The sequence below is a fragment of the Formica exsecta genome, unplaced genomic scaffold (assembly GCF_003651465.1).
Source record: "Formica exsecta isolate Colony F162 unplaced genomic scaffold, ASM365146v1 scaffold365, whole genome shotgun sequence".
In the NCBI taxonomy this organism is placed as follows: domain Eukaryota; kingdom Metazoa; phylum Arthropoda; class Insecta; order Hymenoptera; family Formicidae; genus Formica; species Formica exsecta.
Genome location: NW_021850897.1, coordinates 1693933 through 1716170, shown reverse-complemented (window position 1 = coordinate 1716170; position 22238 = coordinate 1693933). Strand labels below are relative to the sequence as shown.

The 22238-nt window shown below is 27.4% G+C and overlaps 1 protein-coding gene and 1 long non-coding RNA gene across 8 annotated transcripts in view; one reads left to right on the top strand and one right to left on the bottom strand.

Annotated features, from left to right (window-relative positions):
• Positions 1-22238, top strand: part of LOC115239105 (octopamine receptor beta-2R-like) — a 64019-nt gene that overhangs the window by 28831 nt on the left and 12950 nt on the right. The gene's annotated exons all lie outside the window — the stretch shown is intronic.
• The window catches only part of LOC115239108, a 5201-nt gene continuing 4209 nt past the window's right edge, over positions 21247-22238 (bottom strand). For both annotated transcript variants that reach the window (XR_003884588.1, XR_003884589.1), the window contains exon 2: positions 21247-21806. This is a non-coding gene — a long non-coding RNA (uncharacterized LOC115239108). The remainder of the gene's footprint in view (positions 21807-22238) is intronic.

The following is a 22238-nucleotide window of genomic DNA, read 5'->3' as shown; positions in this document are numbered from 1 at the left end:
CTTGACGAGTTTTGAAAAAAAAAACACAATCGAATTGACAAACTCAATAATCAACCGAAGTTACATATTATTCACATCTCATATTTACATTTCGTTTTGCTCATTCCATAGTCCTGCGTAATCAACATCTGCATATAATGAAACCTTGTTTTGTAGAGGGTAAACAATTGAACCTCGTTATGTGTAATAAGAAACGAGTAAAGTGAACAATATCTCTCGAATGATTCCGAAAACAAGACTTAAGCTATATTTCAAAAGCATTTATTGAAAGAACTAAATAAAGATAATGACAACTAATAAATAGTATCGCATATATATTATGCTAAGTTTGAATTTTTAATTCAAAATTTAAATTTCAAAAAATTATTATACACTATATAAAAAAATAAAAATAGAAAACATTTTTGATACGCTAAAAAATGGATTATTTTCAAACCGTTGAAATTTGGCGAAAAATCATTGTAGACAAAAAATTAAAAAAGTATTTTGAATCTTGAAATTTCAGCTTTAACTGTTATGGGTAGTTTTTTAAAACTTTTCTTCCTCGTTATGTGTTTTAAAAAAGAACACATCGTTTTGTTTTTTAAAATTACGAATTTTTGATACTCTGCAGCTCGATAAAAAAATTTTCTTGAAAAATGTAATACTAGTGCCAAAAAGTATAACATTTTATCTACAAAATGCTTTTTTAAAAATTTTTCTACGATTTTCTTTGACGGAGTTACATGACTTTGAAACTAAACCTGTATTTTTTAGAAAGATTTAATTCTTTACAATCATATATTGGAAAGAAAAGAGATTTATGCAGTAGAAATGTATTTATTGCGTTCTATTTGGTCCTTTGTGAACATTTGACATCATATATGTGTATATGTGTATGTGCGCGTGTGTATTTAAGCAAACAGAAGAAAGAGGACAAAGTAAAACAAATACATATTGAATAATTGAAAAAGAGTGTACAGTTATTGCATTTTTGTTTGTTCTAAGCTTCTATCACAATTGTGTTCAATTGTAACCTTTCGAAATATCAAATATTTTTTAGCGAATATTTAAAATAAAAATCTGATGTTTAGCAACATAAATATAATAAAAATATTATATGTTTTCAAAAAATTATAAAATTTAGTTAATAATAATTTATTATAATTAATTTATGGACAAAGATATGTCTTTTATTATTCAATTATTTTATAATAATTATAGAAGCAATATTTATATTTTTACTAAATTTTATTAAAAATTGCAAACGCGAAATTTTAGATAAACAAATAAATAAAGATTTTAAAAATAAATGAATAAGAAATAGATTGCAACATTCAATAAGAACAAAATACAAAGGTAAAAATTTAGCTTTAAATTATGCATTTAAATATAGGGTGATTTAGATCAAATGCAATAAACTTTGGCAGGTCATTCTGAATAAAAAATATATGGAAATTAACATAAGAAGGTTCAAACGTAGATTGACAATCAAAATTGACACAATAACAAATTGAAAAATTTAATATTGTATAATTTATATATTTGCAGTTTTATCATTTATTAAAATAATTATTTATAAGATTATGTAAATTAGCATAGTAAAATTTAAAAATGATATATAGTATTACTACGCGTACACACACACATGCACTTAGCTAAATATACAGGGTGTCCTAGAATGACACAAAGAATACACAGTTTCAGTGTGGACATCACGTTGCTGGACACCCTGTATATAGACCTTTATATATAGAATATTTAAAAATACGTTACAGCTTAAGGGACTCCATAATTTCATAAAAATTTAGAACTCTTCTTTATTAACCCGAGATATGAAAAAAAGTTTAACAGAATTTGTAATTTTTAGCACAATGAAAAATTCACTCCACATCGCTATTGCTTTCGATACGAAATGATATCTATAATTATATTATTCCACGTAGCTTTGTAACTTTTTGCGCATAGCGAGATCTACATTGCTCAAAATTTTCGATGCGTGAAACGATATTTATAATTGTACGGTTTCATATGGATTTGTAATTTTTTGCACAAAGTGAAATAAATGCACGTTAATTGGTGCTTTCAGATTCAAAGATGATTAAAGACGATAAAGAAAAGAATGGTTTTCAAGCACCAAATGATGTGGAGTGGGCCTTGCTTTGTGCTCGAAGAATTAACATATAGAATTATACAATTATAGACCTCGTTTCGCACTAAAAGCACCGATAGTGATGTGGAGTGGACTTTGTTTTGTGCAGGAAGTTAGAAATCTCTATATGAAATTGTATAATAATAGACCACTTTTGCTCTGGAAACATCGAGTGATATGGAATGGATCTCGCTTTGACGTGGTTGCAAACCCATGTGGAACCGCACAATTATAGATCTCGTTTCGAAAGCATTAGGCGACTGAATTGCCTCTCACTCTGCGTTGAAAATTGCAAACCCATGTAGAGCCTCTCTCTCATCTGTATATTCACTTTTCAATTTTTTTATATGTTTTAACATCTTATGTAAAAATCTGTAATATGAGCATCTTAAGTATACGTTTATGAATAGTTTAAGTATTTGTTTATATGTAGAAATACTGTATAAATTGTGTCCAATGTTGATCTTTTTATTATATCAGTCCATTTTCGTATCTTGATTTGCATAAATATTTATTGATTAATAACTTTTTAATGAATAATAATCGACGACTAAAATCTTTTGGAGATTAGTTAGAATTATGAGCCTCATGATATTTGTCAAAAAATCATTGAGAAGAGTTACACTAAAGTAAAAATTTATCCAAATTTTTATGTTAAGATATACATATACAGAGTTATTGTATATGTAAAGGAAGAGGCACTAAAATTTATTACCTTGATTTATGTCAATGTTATTGTCTGTAGAGAGAAATGGGTTAAACTAAAATTGCGTAATTTTAAAGAGGACATAAAATGGATCAAACGAGATTTTTATAGATAGAGGTGTTTGTGGAGATTTAAAGATAACTTTCGATTTTTTTAATGGAAACTTATTTTTTTATAATACAGAAATATGTGCATATAGTACATTTTTTTAAATACAATGATCATAAATTGCTATCAGGCTCTAGTCATTATTTGCTGAAAGAACACCTTCTAAGGTTATTTTCTAATCTTTAGATTGTTTTGCTCTTAAAAATGTAACTCCAATTTAACCTATTTTTCTCTACAGACAATATCATTGACGTAAATCAAGATGATAATGTCTAGTGCTTTATTCTGCATATTTATATTCCGCTTGTGTGTGTATATGTATGTATGCATAATTATACATTGTTTAATTCATGCAGCATTACGTCTGGAGGTAATAAAGAAAATTAATCAGGATTTGTGTGTTAATTTGTATGACACGGCGGAATATATAATCTCATCACGATATATCATGCCCAAATATATCTCAATCAGTTCGCAATTTCCATTATTCGCGTATTCATTTAATCCTCAGAAAGTTAATAGACTTTTTCCAAAATTAATGATTGATAGAATTCAGTCAGTAAGTTAATATTTTTACAATATAAGGTATTCTCTATAACTATAATATTATTTTCTGGCATATATTTATAGGCTAATTTAGATTTCATTTTTCTTTGACAAAAATTTTATAAAAAAATAAACATGTATCAAATTACTGTTAAAAAAAATGAAAATAAGGAGTTTAATTAATTTGAATTTATTTTAATAAAATAGAGAGAGAGAAAGAGGTCGATAATAGAAAGAGATAAATAAATTGTATAATTTCTGGAGAAACAAAGAATTTTAAAATTAAGACAAAAGACAAATTAAAATAAACAAGACTCATTTGTCCTATAAAAGTTTTAAAATGCCATACTGATGATCACCTTTTTAATATCCGATGTATACGAAAAATAATGTATGCACGATGATGCGATCAAGTTAAAAATGCAGCAGAGAAGAACGTCGTGCATAGGCGTCGATCTCGGTGGTACCTTGATTATAACTGGACACAAACAAAGCATAGCACAATATACACTTTGGTGCAGCAATCTTGCTGATATGATGGTCTCTTGCGTAACGAGCGCAACGTTATTCAATGGCAGCGTCTCAAGGTTTCTGCCTTCGATGTTCACACGAACGTTTGAAAATATTGTACATTTCATGCAGCACTATTCATTATCTCAAATCTTTCGCAACTCTTACGTCTCTTCAAGGCGCTTCTTTACGACGTTTACAATCCTTTATTAAGGTTCGTGTTTGATCTCGTGTTTAGATCAACTGTTAAGTCATGAAAATTGATTCGGATAGTTTCTCGAAAAGTATGAGGAAAAATCCTGTAAATATCTAAAATATCATTATCAGATTACCCTTACAAACTTTCGCAACTCTTATGTCTCTTCAAGGCACTTCTTTATGGCGTTTACAATCCTTTATTAAGGTTCGTGTTTGATCTCGTGTTTAGATCAAATGTTAAGTCACGAAAATTGATTCGGATAGTTTCTCGAAAAATATGAGAAAAAATCCAGTAAATATCTAAAAATATTATCATGAGATTACTCTTACAATGAGTACCGATACTTAAAATGAAATAAAAAATCGTAGAAATTTTTATTGTTAAAGAATAGCAGCATATATACTCTTTATGCATAAGAATAATATACAAATGTGTGTAAGAAATATTTCTAGGCGCGAAGTAGATTCTAACTACAGAAATATTTTTAAATATGTTATACAGGATGTTTCCTTCCCCTCCCCATCTCACTGCAACCATTTGCTAATGGCAGATTCTTGGGATCATTTGGAGACGATTTTTCCTGAGCGAAAATGTCGAGGAAGATCATAAGTTTTTGTAAGTTTCCAGTTTTTGCCATAATATATCTTTGTAATTAAACTTTAAATGAAAATTCTATTGAAAGTAAACTCTATTTGTAGAAGAATGTAGTTTCATAAATCTTTTAATTTTCTTACCACAAAATTTTTAGTTTGCGAAAAACCTTTCTTTTTTAATTGCTTATAACTTGAAAATTATTAATGCCTTAACATTTTTGCTAAGGAAAAATCGTGTCCAAATGATTTCAAAAATCTGTTATTAGCAGATGTTATGGTGACCCTGGGGCATCCTCCTATATATATATATATATGATGTAATTTTATTATATAATATAATAAAAAAAATATTATCAATATATTATTTATAAATAGATAATGTATATATTTAAAATAATATTTACAGATAATTATAGATGTATATAATTATATTTTTTATGCACATTTATAAAGATAAATTATTTCTTTTGCATTATATAAATCTATTTTTGTTGTATCAATAATCGCCGTTTTATATCATTGATGACACAACATAGTACGTTCACCAAAAGCGATAATAACAATTCGCGAGAGTCGCCAATGACGAGGCGATATTCTGATGCGAGACGCATGCATCTTCATGCGTCGCTTCCTTTGGATCGAATAATGACATTCTATTTATATGATTAAGAACGACCAAAAATACACAGGCGTATTCGATTATCTATTTCGAGAACCCGGCTCGAAGGCCGAATTACAAATTTCGTATTCAAGGGTATTAAACACCACGTACATACCTATTCGCGCTCGTTAAATCGATCGCCTTGCACGACGCGACCTGCATTGCAGCAACTGAATAGGAACACGTGCATACGGATTTTCCAATTTCATTTAAAAGTACATACAACGTTCAAATTATACAATTTTTTTTAAACGTGTCACAATCTGATCACGTCATGTAAATGTTATATTATCTAGTTATATATGCTAGTCCATATAGTCCATACTGTGTCCATACATACGATGTTGAATATCAAATTATACTATATGTATGTTAATAAACAGTATTAAAACTATAATATCCAATAAAGAAAAAAAAATTTGGAAGAAACTCTAGAATTTAAGTATATAAATAAAATATATATAATTATATAATTATAAATTACTTATAGTTTTTATACGTTTTCTTTCTCTTGTATAATCTTTGCCCGTATATATAAGAAAGATGATAAGAAAAATATTTGAAAAATAATTAGAAAAATAATTTTTGCATTTTTTAAAAGTGATTCTTTAAAGAAAAAATTACCCATATACAATTATATGTATATAAATTTATATACGATTATTATACATATATGGGCAATTTTTTTTCACTTTCTCAAATTTTATTTTATAAAAAAAAGCAAAGATTATTCTTCTAATTATTTTTCAATTATTCTTTTTATTATTTTTATATACATACATATATAAAAATAGAGATTTTACAAAAGAAACAAAACATGTGTGTGTGTGTGTGTGTGTATGTATGTATGTGTGTAGAGACATATTTTATATATAATTATATATACATGATTATATATGGCTTTTTTCCCGAGATAGTAAATAATTAATAAAATTTGTATTAGCGCGCACACACCAACACTCACAAATCGAGAAGTCGAGGAAAACCAAGAAATTATTTGTTGCATTACATGATGCATCTGCTAAAACTTACAGCTAATATTTCTGTTATTGCAATATAATATTGTATGCTATTTTTATCGCGCAAAGTCTAGCGAAATAAATTATATACCGCAATAAACAGCGAAGTTTGTTACAAATGGCGTGACGCCAACGATAAATTTGAATGATAAAAAGCACGCGGCGAAAGCAAATAACAAAATACTTTACGTAATACAATCAAGCTATTAATCGAGAGAATAAAGCGAATGAAGAAGCGACGATTTCCTGTGCGAAGATAAAGATGAAATCATTTATTTCAATGTAACGCGGTAGATCTGTTGCCGCGTTCTTGCGTAAAACGAAACATATAGGGTAATTATCCTTGAACCAATGACAACTACCATGAAAATTGCGTAATTTTGCGATTTAATCGCGTGAAGAACAATCGTAGAGTATTCGACTATCGGCAAGTTTACGCACACACTTTATAAAAAAAATTTTATTGAAAATTTTATCACAAAACGTTTCTCCAATAACTCTCTCTATCAAAAACGAAGGCCGACATTGTCATCGTGACTACAAATACAATCAGTCGTTAAACAATCATTGTAAATGATAACTATAGAATTTAAACTTTAGAATTTAGAAGTTTCCCGATAAGAGCAACTTTTGTTCGAAATGTATTCTTATTGTATATTTTATAATGTTTTTCTGACATAATTTCTAAATTTTTTAATAATGATCACGCGTGTGTTGTTTTGCAGTTTAAAAGATTGTAATCTATTTTACAGATAAAAAATTATTAATATAAAAAGAATTAATAACATACACACACACACACACACACACACACACACACACACACATACACACACACACACACACATACATACGATTCAAAATAAATAGAAAATTTTAAGATATATAAATATGGATAACAAAAATTAAAAAAATCCTAAAGTATGGTAAAGTATAATAAAAGATGCATGTTTTATTATAAAATTATAATATCATGTTTTTTTATAATATCATAATATAAATAATCTTAATACACATACATACACACACACACTCACACACACACGTATACATATTGTATACTTCGACCGCTACCGTGGCGCTACCTTTACGGCGTGCCGATTACCGAGAGCCAGGGGGTTGGGGGTGGTTGATACCGGAATATATATACATATACATCCATGTATATATTTAAATATAATGCAAATAAGAAATTTGCAATAAAGTAAATGCCAAATAAAAAAACAAAATCTAACATGCTTATCGTGCTCAGGAGATTTTTTAAATAGATATGTTCTCTATACTATTACATATATTAAGCAGTAGTTCTTTTTTTAAATATAAGGGTTTAAAATTGGCCAATCACAGATTACATTTAGATAGTAGCCTATTTGTGAACAGCGTTAGTTAGTGACGTATGTACGATTCACAAACAGGCGACCGTCTAAGCATATCCTGTAATTGACCAGCTTTAAATTTTCGAGTTTGAAAAAATACTTAAATAACTAGAAAACTAAAAATTCTGTACAAAGAATCATTTTAAGAAAGAATTTTAAGAGAGAAAGAGAGAGAGAGAGAGAGAACAGAACTGTGATTTTATATTTTCCAAACATAATGATTTTTAAAATTATTTTAAGGTCAATTTAATTCTTTTAAATAACAATATATTTTTTAATAAATTTTTAATAGATTAACATTTCTTCAAATCTTGTACAACATTTGTCTAAAACATTTTTTATTTGTTTATTAGTTTAAAAGTTATTAAAATATTCTTTCGTAATCTCCTCTTACAATTAGTATTACTCAAGATTAATGACGTGGACGTTGTGAATATCTGGTTCCGTGTATATATGTCACAGATAAGAATTTTGAAGATTCGTCACTTTCTCAGTATATAAATAACCCTCTTTTACGTTCCCTTGCTGAGTGAGACGAAAAGTAATCTAAAAACGTTACATTGGAACTTCAACGGTAGGAGAACGAGAAGAAAGCAACGTAAATTTTAAATTCTCTCATTAATTTTATTAATTTAAGATTAGTTTTCTTAAATTCTTTCTTGATCTACTTACTATTATTTGATGGAGTATCATATCAACTGTCTAAACCAGATCATATGTGCTCATCATATGATCATTAGTAGGGCCTCTTCATTACCACTAATAATAAGGGCACTGTTCACGCAACTAAGGAGCTTTTCTCTTGTATATGATTCGCGAATCATATTTTGCATGTCCCTAATCTAAACTTTTCTTGCTATTTTTTGTAATTTGCCTGAGTATTTCCATAATGCCAGACTATTCATATAATAAAATAGTCAATATTCTTGTAATCCTTGGAGAATGCCAACGTAATGCAATTGCAAGAACAGCATTGTTATATCGCAGAGAATTTCTGTTGTAGCAACATTCTTATGTATGTGTAATTTTAAGAATTGAGAGAAAACTTTGCGTATTGTGGAAATTTGCATTAAAAAGAAATTCATCGGAATATAAATATCACGTTAACAAATAATTATATAAATGTTTGTAACATTAAAATTCTAGCAATAATTTATTATAATTGTAATATTAGTCTTATTGTTAGAGAAATCTAATGTGATTTTTGGGAAGGTCCAAGTAGATAGCACACAGGATTTTGAAATCAGCTATCACATAATCTATCTAATTTAAGCTTGTTGTCGAAACAAGGTACGATAAATCGGATAGAATTTTATCATTGAGTTTTGGAAAAAATCTAATATGGTTTTTTTTCAATTTTGTTCTTTTTAATGACGAAGCAACTTTCCATAAAACTGAAATATTGAATCATCATAATTTCAGTCACTATTGTGACTTTGCATGATAGTATCTCTGTTTATAGAACACACAGAGTAAAAAAAAAAAAAAAGATTTTTGTCATATAAAACAAGTTTAAGCTATCGATTAAGGGGTCTATTCTGTAACTTTTAAAGATGTCATTACGTGTCATTGCGCAACTAAAACGTATTGGAAAAAAGCTGCGCAACAATACTTAACGACATCGTTAAAAGTTACAGGGTAGGCCCCTAAGTTTAGTAAGAACTCGATCGACCTAGGTGTTATTAACAAATCTGATAATCTTAAATACTCTCAATCTTAAATAATTCGCATATAGATATATAATCTGTCTTGATGTACCACGTATAATTATTTGCTGCGCATCAATTGGTCTTCATGATAGGCAAGTTACATTTTAATAAATAGAATTCTCAGCATTTATATATAAAATGTTCCGGATCATCTAACTTTAATCTTTTAATAGGTTTTTTTTTTTTAAGTTAGAATCGACTTTTATTGTTAACAAATAATCAATAATTTTTTTACAATTATACAAACGCGCTTTTAAGATTTAGGGTCTTTTCACTAATTAAAGTCTTAAGCAACTGCTCTCATTGTTAATCATTAAGTGAAGAAAATTGTTGTCTAATAATAGATTCATGAACACGAAATGGGCTTCCCATAGCAACGTTTTACGATTATCATACATTGTGCAACATAAAGTAGGACGAAAAAGAGAAATGTAACAGATAATGAAGCGCGTACTCTCTTTTGGCACGCGTAAGGATTCGTGTCGGTCGAGCATCGATTTATATCGTTCTCTGCTGCTGCTCTGTCCTTTATTAACAAACCGAAAACTTCACGAGATATGTATCCACGGAAAATTTTAGTCAGACGAACGCGTCGGGGGAGAAAGTACGCAAAATACTTTGGAAAATCACAAGGAATATTCAAGTTTACACTTGCACGCGCTCATACACACTCATACACACTCATCACTCCGCACATTTGCACATATATGTATACATACATGTACCATTGAACTTTATCCTAACCGAAAGGAGTGCAAGATAATGGCTTGAAACAAAAAACGCATTAACATGTTAAAGAGAGATAGACTAATATGTGATATGTAAGAAAAACATAGACTAGATAAACATAGAAAAACAGACTATACATACATATACATATAAATATATATATATATATATAAATATATATACTTTCGATATAAATGACGAAGGGAGGCAGTTCAAAGGCAAGACGTGAGAACAAAAAAAATTATAACGATTATATTTTATAAATATATATATATATATAACTGCCTCATTGTCAGAATGGGTCACATGACTCAAGAACAATAGCTGCGCTCCTTCCAGTAAGGTTATAGTTAAGTGGTGTATGTACACCGTATATGTGCGCGCGCGTACATACATACACACACACACACACACACAATAGAATTCATATATATACATGTATATGTACTCACGGACACATACATTGCTAGACACGTAATAATTGCGGAAGCCAGATCCGTTAGTGATTTTGGCATGAATTGGCAGCGCATTCGATGCATCTCTAGCAGACTCAAGACAAGACTGTGTATGTGTGTGTATGGCTCCTTGATCGAAGGTCAGTGTCGTAACAAATTTATTTACGGGCTGCATTATTTATGGAAAGACAGTCAACAGACTTAAGTGAACGCCTCCGATGAGATCGTATATAAAATTGTTTCAAAAACAGTATGTTTTCTTTTTTTCATTGTACTATATATATTAAAAAATTTTAAATATAAAAATCCGCTAAAAGACTGGAAGAAGAAAGTTATATACATTTATGGCATGTGTAGACCATATGCAAATTGTAGATTTGATTGTGATCTTATATATTATATTGTGTAATTTCTTATCTGCTCTTTAGTTTTTTCTAGAAATTTAATAGAGAAAAGTAAGAAAAATATAAATTACAGCTGTGAAAATTATTCGTCGCAAAAAATATAAAATTTTAAGTACTGAATTTTTCATTAATGATGATTGAGTTTTATCTAATCATAAAGGAGTATACTTAATCATTAAAGAATATAATTAATTTTATCATAAATATAAAAATATGTCACGTATTATCTTCATATATTTTATGTACATGTATATGTGTCCTTAAATTAATAACATTTAAATTAATTATTATTTATATTTTTGCAATTATTCAAATAGATTTAGTTACATTTGTTTTCTTAATTCTTAATAAAATCTGCCTAATTTTGAATAAATTCTAGCTCTAATTGTGTGTGTAATTGGATGCTTATGACGAATCAAGTGGACTTAAGATTACAGAGAGTTATAACACTATTGCTTTTTTTAGCTTTCGTATAAAAGTTCATAGAAGCTTTTCAAGAACCTGGACAAGATAAGTTTCAGTTTAAGAGCACGTGTCCTTATATCTATTGATCGAGCAAAAATGCAGCACAATGAGATATTATCTTAGAACTTTGCAATCTGGTTATATAAATATTTTAAATTTTGACTAACTGAAAATAACCATGATACCGATATAATAATTATGTAAATATATAAATGTGTATATATCTAATAGTGCCGATGACAGGATCAATATTTGAATTATAACAATCAATTCAGATTGATATATAAACTCTGTGTTGACGCATCACATTTATCAAGCAGCGATTATTTTCTTATTTCTGATATTTTAATCATGCCGCTATATATATGTATCTATTCATATCAATTTTATTAGATTTCCCAAATGTTGAATATTTTACGAAATATATGCGGTGTTCATTTAACTAATAATCATATATTAAGAACAGAACATGGGAAATCGAATAACTCTTCAATTATTAATTCAAACACGATAGCAGTTTTAAATCTTGAAGATGTTTAAAAGTGTCTTTGAGAATTTATATAAGCTTCTACGCGTCTACGCACGGATTGTCGCACACGAGGAAAAATACCAAGAATGTTGGTTGCACAACCGTAAAAAAATTTGCTGTCACAGACTGTTCATGTCGTTAAACGAAAGTGTGATAAATTAACTATAGATGACGAAATTAACTTAGATGACGTCACTAATAAAAATTCAGTGAATTTAAATCCGATGAGGTATATCTAGGAGCTATATCTAGTAATAACCAATTAAAAGATTTTAAATCTTTTTACGAAATAATTTAACGCAGTAATAATTTTGATAAATAAATATATTAAAACATGGGAGAGAGAAATATATAATTAATAATAAATTCTAGTACGTAGAATTTATCTTCAAAGTTTATACAGATCTTTTAGTTAAATCTTGTATATATATCATGAATTAGCTTTAAATCTCGAAAAATATAGTTATATTTAAAAAGAACTACTATATTTTTTTTAACTATATTGGTAAATTCTTTTTATTTATATTGGTTTCTTTGAATTAAATATCTTTTCTTTATTTAATTTTCTATATTATATCAAAAACAACAGAGATATTTCAACTGGTCAAGTTAGATAAAATATCCTATACAAGATTGTAGTAATATATTATTGTTTTTGAAAACCAGTTCAATAAGTAGGTATGGAAGAAGAGGACATTGCCTTTTTTTCTTCTGACATAATTTAATGCCCGTTAATATAATCATTTGTAGCATGTTATCACAATATTCTATTTCAAATGTACAGAATGTGAAGGCTCACAAGTCAGTGAGTTGGCACTTACAGCTAACAAAGAACATCCTGGCAGTATGATTTGAATCGTTTAATTTAGGCGCGTTTACATAACTCGAATACATGTGAACAGTTGACTAGTATCATGGGAAATAGTTGAATTTTTCCGAAGCTTTTCCCGCGCGCGCGCGGATAATTACATAGCACGAGAAAATGTATAAGAATTTTAAAGAGCGAGTTTGAAATAAAGACGTAGTAAACAGGAGAGCTAAAATTGCAGATGATATTGCTTGTCTAAAAGTAAACAACTGTTTATGACAACGTTACTTTCATAAGAACATATTGAATGTTAACACTCATATGTTACGCGACGGAATATGATCTTAAGCAAAGCCTTTTTGTTCATTTTAGCGTAATGTAATTACATCTGGTTTTCTGTAGTTTATCTCTCCATTACTCTACACTTTATATTATATTTTAAAACAATTTAATTTATCTCGCTTTCAGTTCATCGCATACTAAAAAAATTTAATTTATTCTGATATTTCTTGACGCACTCCACTGCGTTTCTATGCTATCTCATAGCATTCTCTTCTAAAAAAAGGATTTTATACCTACTCTGGTTTTCTCTGGTTTACTCTACTGGATATTAAATGTCTAGTGAAGCAATCTGCGTATTTCGAATAAATATTTGAAGATATTCAACAGAGAATAAACACAAAGTCATATTTTCGACTGTCTTTGATTTACATTTGTATAAAATAATAAAAGAATAAATATCAAAAAAGTGCTATAATTTATTAAAATGGAAGCGTTTTATTTTTTTTTTTTATATCCATTGTATGCGTTTAAATTCTAATATGATCACAAGCTTATTGTTAGTATATGTCTGAAATGTAATCTCTAAGTTGTCATTGTTTTTCGCGGATATTAGTTTTTTTTATCTGACAAAATAATTCTGCAATTATATTAAACTAATAGTTTCCATGTTTGTTTATAAAAATTTAAGTTTTTTTATTACTTCCAAAGATTATTTATATTCAAAAATTTGCTGTCATTTTATAATATCAAGAAAAATATTAATTATATATTTATTCTCCAATAAAGACGTTAAAAATTATGTTATTTTGTAGTAATTTACCTTTTTTATAATTCAAATTTATTTATTTAATGTTAAAAACAATATGAATTTAAGATGTTCGTTGATTCTAAATGATTTTTAATGACTTTTAATGATTTTTTATTATTATTATATTATCCTTAAAAAGCACTGATCTATTAATGTTATTGTGTATAAAGTTAAATTGCACTTGATAGAAATGATAATAAAAGATTAAATTTTGAAATCTTTAGTGGCTAAATTTCATTTACGTTAGATCAACGACGTCTCGTCTTGCGCAATTCAATCACCTGATTTGACTTTTGTGTCAGAACGGCAACTACCGCAAATTAAAATGCCAGTAAAAACTGATAGAGATCGTATAAATACGGTGCGCGCCAACGATAACTCGCGGTTGTTAGTTATTATCGCAAACTTGAAACGAATGCACTTGAAGGTCGATTGAAGATGGTAGTGCAAGAATCGCTCGAAAGTAATAATATACTTTGTTAAGAAAAAAGAGATGTATATCCAAATATAATTCAATATTAAAATACATTTATTTGACATTTATTAATATGTATAATATTTACTTATTATAAATTGATTAATATATAATTATTTATTTATATATTATAATAAATACTTTAAAAAAGTAAGTAAATATTTTAAAAGAGCTCTGTTAAATAATTATAAAACTGTTGCATAATAATATATTTTATAGAAAAGACATATGCGTGAGCGCGAGTTACATATATATTTGTGAATATAAGATCTTAAGTTAACTGTTACGCAAATATGCTTATAAAGATTAATTAATTATACAAAACTTAGTTATTATGAGAATAATAATCAAGACAAAGTTCTGGTTTTACATTAAATAACTTGTTCACAAACACGGTAAATAAACATGCATACGAGCAAGTTTTTATGTTAAGGAAAGGTGGAAGCCAAATATAATATTTAATATTTAGAGATTTAGTATAATATATAGAGATTCTAAGATAAAAGTGATGACATATAAGACTATAAGTTAATAAAATTATTTATTTGATTATTCTTTAACAATAGTGCGTAACGCATAATACAGAAAAATTTTAAAAATAAATTATTTCAAAAATTTATATAAAAAATTTACCTCATTCTTCTTCATAGATGGGATCTTTTATCCATAGAGTAGAATAAAGTAGCTACACAATGCTTTATTTAAATGATTAAAAACTATAAAAATACAATAATACAATTAATACACAATAAATGTGTGATTAAATATATTTATTAATTTATATACATAATTTTTATATCTGATATAATTTACATACAAAGTTTTTATATCTGATATAATTTACATACAAATGCTCATTATTATCATTTTCAATTCCTTCAGAAGTTGTGTGCTCACTTTTTGTATTTACTATAAGCCGTTTAACTTTGATGTAATACAGTCACAATAATAAGAACAAACTACATCCTTATCTATTGTTTCTGTCTTCATCGATACAAGTAAATTTTAGATTTAACTTTTTTTTCACCAGAGATTATTTTGCTTTCTTCTTTTATTCTTTTCAATTGTTGTGAATATATAACAAATATTTTTCTTTTAGCATTCTATCGGATTGCAGTCAATTTTTTTTCTTATCCAAAATACATCATGAAATATAAGAGACCTTAGAGATTTCTATAAGATGTTTTCCTTGTAACCGGCTGTCATGCGTGAGGACACTAGGGATTATCGAGATGTGCTTTCATTCTTATTGATAAAAATGTTATAAAAATAAAAAGAATATATCAATATTATATAAAAATCCAAAAAAAAAACCAGTATGAGTAATATTACTAAAACCAAATAGAAATAGACTTATAAAAATACAACTGTAAAAAGTATTTAACAAGACATAAATTGTACCAATTAAACTTAATCGTTTTCATTTAATATTATTTATTATGTGTTGTCACATGTTGACTTATTATGTGACAACACATAAGAAATAATATTAAATGAAAACGATTAGTTAGCGTGTATTTATTTTCCAGAAATATAATTTATTTGAATTGTTTACTGAGCAGACATGTTTTATAATTAAAATATACACAGTTTCTTTAAGAAGGCAAGTAACTATTCTGAAAGAAGGTATGATTTCGCGAAAAAAAGAATAATACGGGGTCTCATAAAAAGACTAGTAGCGTCATGATATTTTCTTTGTTTATGCGTTCCCATTAGATAATTTTATCATTCATAATAATCGCTCACTTGGCTTTGAGCACATTTCTCGATTTACTGTAAAGCTGGTAAATTTGAGTTAAAATATTATAAAAGTTTTTAATATTTTTAACAATTTTTTGTGATTTATGTTCATGAACGGGATAAAACGTTTTCAATATTTAAATAATCACTTTTTTTAAGGATTAATATTTTATTATAATATTTTAAAGATTAATATTTTATCATAATATTTTAAGAAATAATATTTTATCACTTTCTATCGGACTGTTGCAATTTAAAAGGAATGAATATTTCATTTATAATTTATTTTGTATTTTATCAGCAAATGTGTATTAAAGTACGAAATAATCTTTGGTTACCCTTACATTAATGTATTATATTTCTCCCCAATATGATCTTGATTTTGGTATATGCTGTCAAAAGCATAACTTTATGTCCCGTATAAATTCATAATTCGTTTTTATTCAACATTATTTTAAGTACGATGTTACGCAATAAATGTTCACCATGTAATAGAAATTTCAGAAAAACGATAATTAATATATAACAGTTTTTTATTAGAATTTTATGAAATATTCCATAATATGAAGTATCTTGTAATAATTTTATGCACAGATTAACGAGATAAATTATTGTGAAAATAACACATTTGTTATTAAGAAATATTATGCAATTTTTAATATCAATGAAATACTTATTTAATCTCGGATTGTAATATACACAATGTTTATTGAACAACCTTGACTCTTATCACACAATAATTTTATTCTTATCTTTAAATATTTACTCTTCTCTTTATTTTTATCATACAATAATTCGCGTTGACATATTAATAACTTCCTCTCTACGAACTGTCAAAACTGTAACGGTCATATCGCGATGACAATATTTCACGGTACAAAGTGACGTACGAGCACGCACAAGATGCATCAAGATGACCAATCAACATCGCAGAAAAGAGACAACAATATAGTTTAACATGCCACTTTTAAGAGTGCACGACTTTTATTTAGAGGATTTTTTTATTCAATAGTTTACAAGTAATTTAAAATGGTCAACTTAGGCTATTTATCATCCTATATTATATTCACATTTTTGATAATCTCTCATAAAAAAGTCTCTCTCTCTCTCTCTCTCTCTTGTATTATCTTTTTAAAATATACATTAAAAAATAGTATAGACAATTTAGAAAAAAAAAATGTATCTTTTTAAATTAAGATGAGATATATGTTTAAAATTATTGTTTATTTAGATAGAAAAATTTTAACATATTTAACATATTATCGATGCAAATTTATTTATTATTATTTTCTCAGTATAAATACTTATAATTCTTCTATCCATAAACACATCTAAAAAAAAATTAATATTATTAAATATATTAAATAATAAAATATTTTTTGAATTATATAGTTACATAATGTAAGTTCAATTTGTGTCAAGAAAAGGAAGATTGAGAAATGTTATTGAATAAAATTAAAGTTATCTTATTAAAATCCAACTTTTGGAAAATGTTAATATATTCAATAATATACTACGGATAAAGAACAAAAAACTCTACAAAGATATTTTTTTATATATGGTGGCGTTTTGCTGGGCATGTTAACGAAATTGCATTATAAATCAATGTGGCGTTTTTCTGTTCAAACAACGAACTCTTTGAAGAACTAGCGGATAAAAATATTTCAGACTAAAACGATGTGGTATTTATATTGTTGGATGACTTATGTGTGCTATTCACGTTTTGTTGGAAGCTTTTGGCATACGCGATGCGAATCGCGTATTAAGTTTTAGGAGATCTGCGTGTCCCTCTGTATGCTGACAAATTGAGAAGCCTGCTTGTTTGTAAATAGACACTTGCTTAAAAAATAAATGAGAGAAAAAGCGATAAAATTTATCAGCAGATAATATTGATAGTATTGTGTACACAGATGATATGTATTCTTCCAATCTTTTACTTAACAGTCTTAAAACTGCTTAGTATTAAACACTTCTATTTTGAAATATATTCGAATATATTTCAATATAAGAATCTAAGAAATTGTACATTTTTAAAAATTACCGATATCATTACGGAAACTAAATTAATATCGTTATATAAAGTCTTCTATATATTATACTAGACCGCTAATAGCGGTACTAAAAGTGATGAAAGGGCAGCCATATCTAATTGGATAAAATATATAAGTTAGGCAGAGCAAAGTATATATATACTATATATATACACAAGTCATTGGCCTATTTCTTATATTTATGTGTACTATATGTACACTTGATATTTTTCACTGTCTTATTTTCAAGAATTAAGTATACGAATACAGCATACAAGCTGAATTAATTTAATTTATAATATATCTTTGCTTTTTATATATTTTAATATACATATTTTAAACCACATGAACAGTATCTACACGAACACAATTCTCTCTTTTTCTCTTCTCTACTTCAACTTTTAAACAGTTTAAGCACGCAATTTATTAAAGTTTACATCTGGGTTTTATTAAAAATGTATTCGAGGAATTATCGCCGATAGACGTGAACGTTTCTAATTTCTGTAACATTCTGACGAGACGACAATTATCCAATTTATTAATTTCATGACACATTTGATGATTTACGCAGCTGCAAGAACGCGATACACATTGCTCTCGAAAATGCGAGAAATTCTCATTACGAATAGAACGGCAAGGCACGAGACCGACTTATCATTGATCTTTCGAATTCCACGAGGTCTGTCCTTGGCCAGCCTTAGCGTTGAGAATTCTACTTATATTCAGCAGACAATTGCGTGCGATTTACATACTCAGCATTGTTATGTGATACGATCCTATGCATAGATGTGCAATATGTCTTCCAATCCTTTTTGTAGATTTGTACATTTTAAATATGCGAAATTTTCCTAAAGATACTAAAAAACAGAAATTTTATGTTGTGTTTGTAAATAATGGAATAACATCAAATGGTTTGTTAATATATCTCATCCAAATAGCAAATGCAACAATAGTCGCTGGCGGCTTTTTCATAGAGTCTTTGAATAAGAGGGGCATCTACTTGCATTACATGATTAAAAGGGATATATCGAAAGAGAGAAAGATAATATGTAAGAGTAAATACGTAATAACATAAAACAACACAATTTCTTTATCATGTGGATAAAGTTCATGAAAATTACCATATTATCTTTTATTTTATTTATAGAATCTTGTTGCTTCTCTATCTCTATATTAGAGATAAAATTTGTGTATGAAAGCAAGAAAGAATAGAAAAACATAGATGCATGTATGTGTAAGAGAGAAAGAAAGAAAAAGAGAGAGAGAGAGAGAGAGAGAGAAATTACACATTATTATTTAAGTAAAATTTGATTTTTCTTATGCGTATAATCTGTGATTTTTCATTAATACGTTGTATTTATTATTGCAATATTCTACATTTTTAAACTTGCATCCAATTATAACTTCTATAATTATAATATGTTTATTTTTCGTATTTACAATGAAACCATTGTACAGTTACATAATATTTTGTTGCCAGTAAACATGGTTCATTTTTAACGAATTGTAAATTTCAAATAATATCGTTGTTTTTTTTTCATAGTAATGCTTGTACAGTATTTATCGTAGTATTTTTATATCTATGTGTTTATTATTTGTTAAAAATAAAATATAATATTTTTCTATTTGAATTCTTAATGTGTGTGGTGTATATGTGTGATAATCATAAATCGAATCATGTAGATATAACAATGTTTGTTTAGCTTCATATATTTTTGTGCCATTTACATGAGCATACATTTAAACAGAGTATACGCAAACTTCACTAATTTTACTCGTTATTAATCTTAATACTCAATCATTTTTTACACAAAGTCAGCTATAATTATTCTTATTTAATCCTTTTTTATGACTCTTTACTTAGCGATCAAGGAGGTCTCATGCTGAAAAAAGGCATATTACTACAATCAGATTAAAGTTTTGTCATCACTGAGTAATTACTGTGCAATTCTTTCATTGATTTTAATCTCATAATTATATAAAGCATATGGATGCAATAATAATGCCCGTTTTTATCATTAATAACATGACTATGCTCGCGATACTGTCATTTATATATTTTTTATGACATCCGTTTATGGATGATAAAATTATGAAAAGTGTAAATCAGTTGTTTTTATAAAAAGACTTATTTAAATCTTTAATAACAATTTATATATATATATCTTGTTTTTATCAAGAATTGCATATACATACATGTACAATATTATAAATGAATCAATTGTCCTAACTCCTAAAACAAAAAAAAATTTAAGATTTTTCTTATTATAATTAATTAGCTATTTTTAAACATTTTACAAAATGGTAAATGTTGACATTAACTCATAGCTCACAAGTCACTTTTTTTGACATACCATTATAAAAAGTGCAATTCTCAGTAATACACGCTTTGAATTATGTGGTGTACGCGCTCTCTTGATTTCTGAGATATGAGACTTTGAAATATTGTAAAAATAAAATTTTTAGAAAAAGGAATTTATTTTCAATGACCTTAACTTTGACATATATTTCTAAAATTATGATTTTTGGTAAATTCTAAAAGGTTTTTATTATCATTAATCAGTATGCTACTCATCATTAAGTATTTACTCAGAGATTTAAAAATATGCAATTAAATCAAATTTATTTATTTCAAACTTTGTTTTGCGCGAAAAGTTCCAGACATATGTATTTTACTGTTTTACTAAAATAAATAGGCGGAGCCTCTCCGCCTACACCCTTACTTCGAAAAAATTCTTATCTAATCCATACTTTTAGTTCTGATTTTAAATTAAAGTTAGGTTTGAGTAAGTTATGTTCGGGATGAAGGAAAAGAGGCGAAGCCCTTTACCCGTCCACACTTTTATTTATATATAAATATTGATTTATTATTTTAAATAAATATAATAAAGTGTGCAGATATAAAATTAGCAAAATGACACAGTGATTATACATATATATATAAACACATAACTATCTATATATTATTATCAATTCAAAAAAATAGTAATGTATTTTAATGCTCTTCATACGTTCTTACTATTTATTATGTTCGATTCCATTATTATTTTTGATATAAATGTGTAACAAATGTAATGTATAACTATGTTTAGCATATCTAATTTGATTTTGAAATTGTAAACAGCTAATTTATCCAAATGTGCATAAAAACTTCTTTAACTTTATCACAAACTTTGGAAAAAATTGGGCATGAAGTATATTTCTACATTTCACTTTTAATTTCGTCGCAGTGCTTAATATTTGATAGACTGCCTGAATATTTACATTATTCAATTGCAAATAGTGCATAATATTTTGTTTTTCAACGACCTTTTCGCTAAATGAGAAACGTTCTCGTTTTTCTCCTTTTTTTTTTGGTAAGGCTACGTTGTCACGAGGCCATCGCGTTAAGAAAGCGCATTCTGCGGAATGAAAAAAGTATTCTAAATGCATCACAGCGCAGCATATGCAAAAGGCAGACATGTTTCAACTACAGTGGACTGCAATGCACGTACGCACTGTTCTGTGGCAACTGGCAACGAATCTAATAAAAAAAAAATATTATGTGAGCATAAATAATATTGCTTTGGAAGAGAGCGCTGCATTTTTTGTATGGCACTATCTCTTTCTCTGTTTTTATAGAAAGTCATGATGCGTGTATGTGTGTATGTATCAAGAGATGCAGTAGTGTCCTGATGTTTTTGATAAATATATAATCAAAGAGAAAGAGAGAGAGAGAGAGAGAGAGAGAGAAGAGAGAGATAGCATTTTACTTTTTAAATATAAACTTAATGTAAAAGAGCAAGCAAATCAAGATCTATTGATTAAATCTTAACAGTTTTGTATCGATGTATATAAATTTTATATCTTTAGTCTTTAATAAAAATTTATTAAACATATATCATATAAAGAACTCTGTGATATTTATAAACTAAAAACATGATCACAAACAAATCTCATGAAAAATCTCATTATA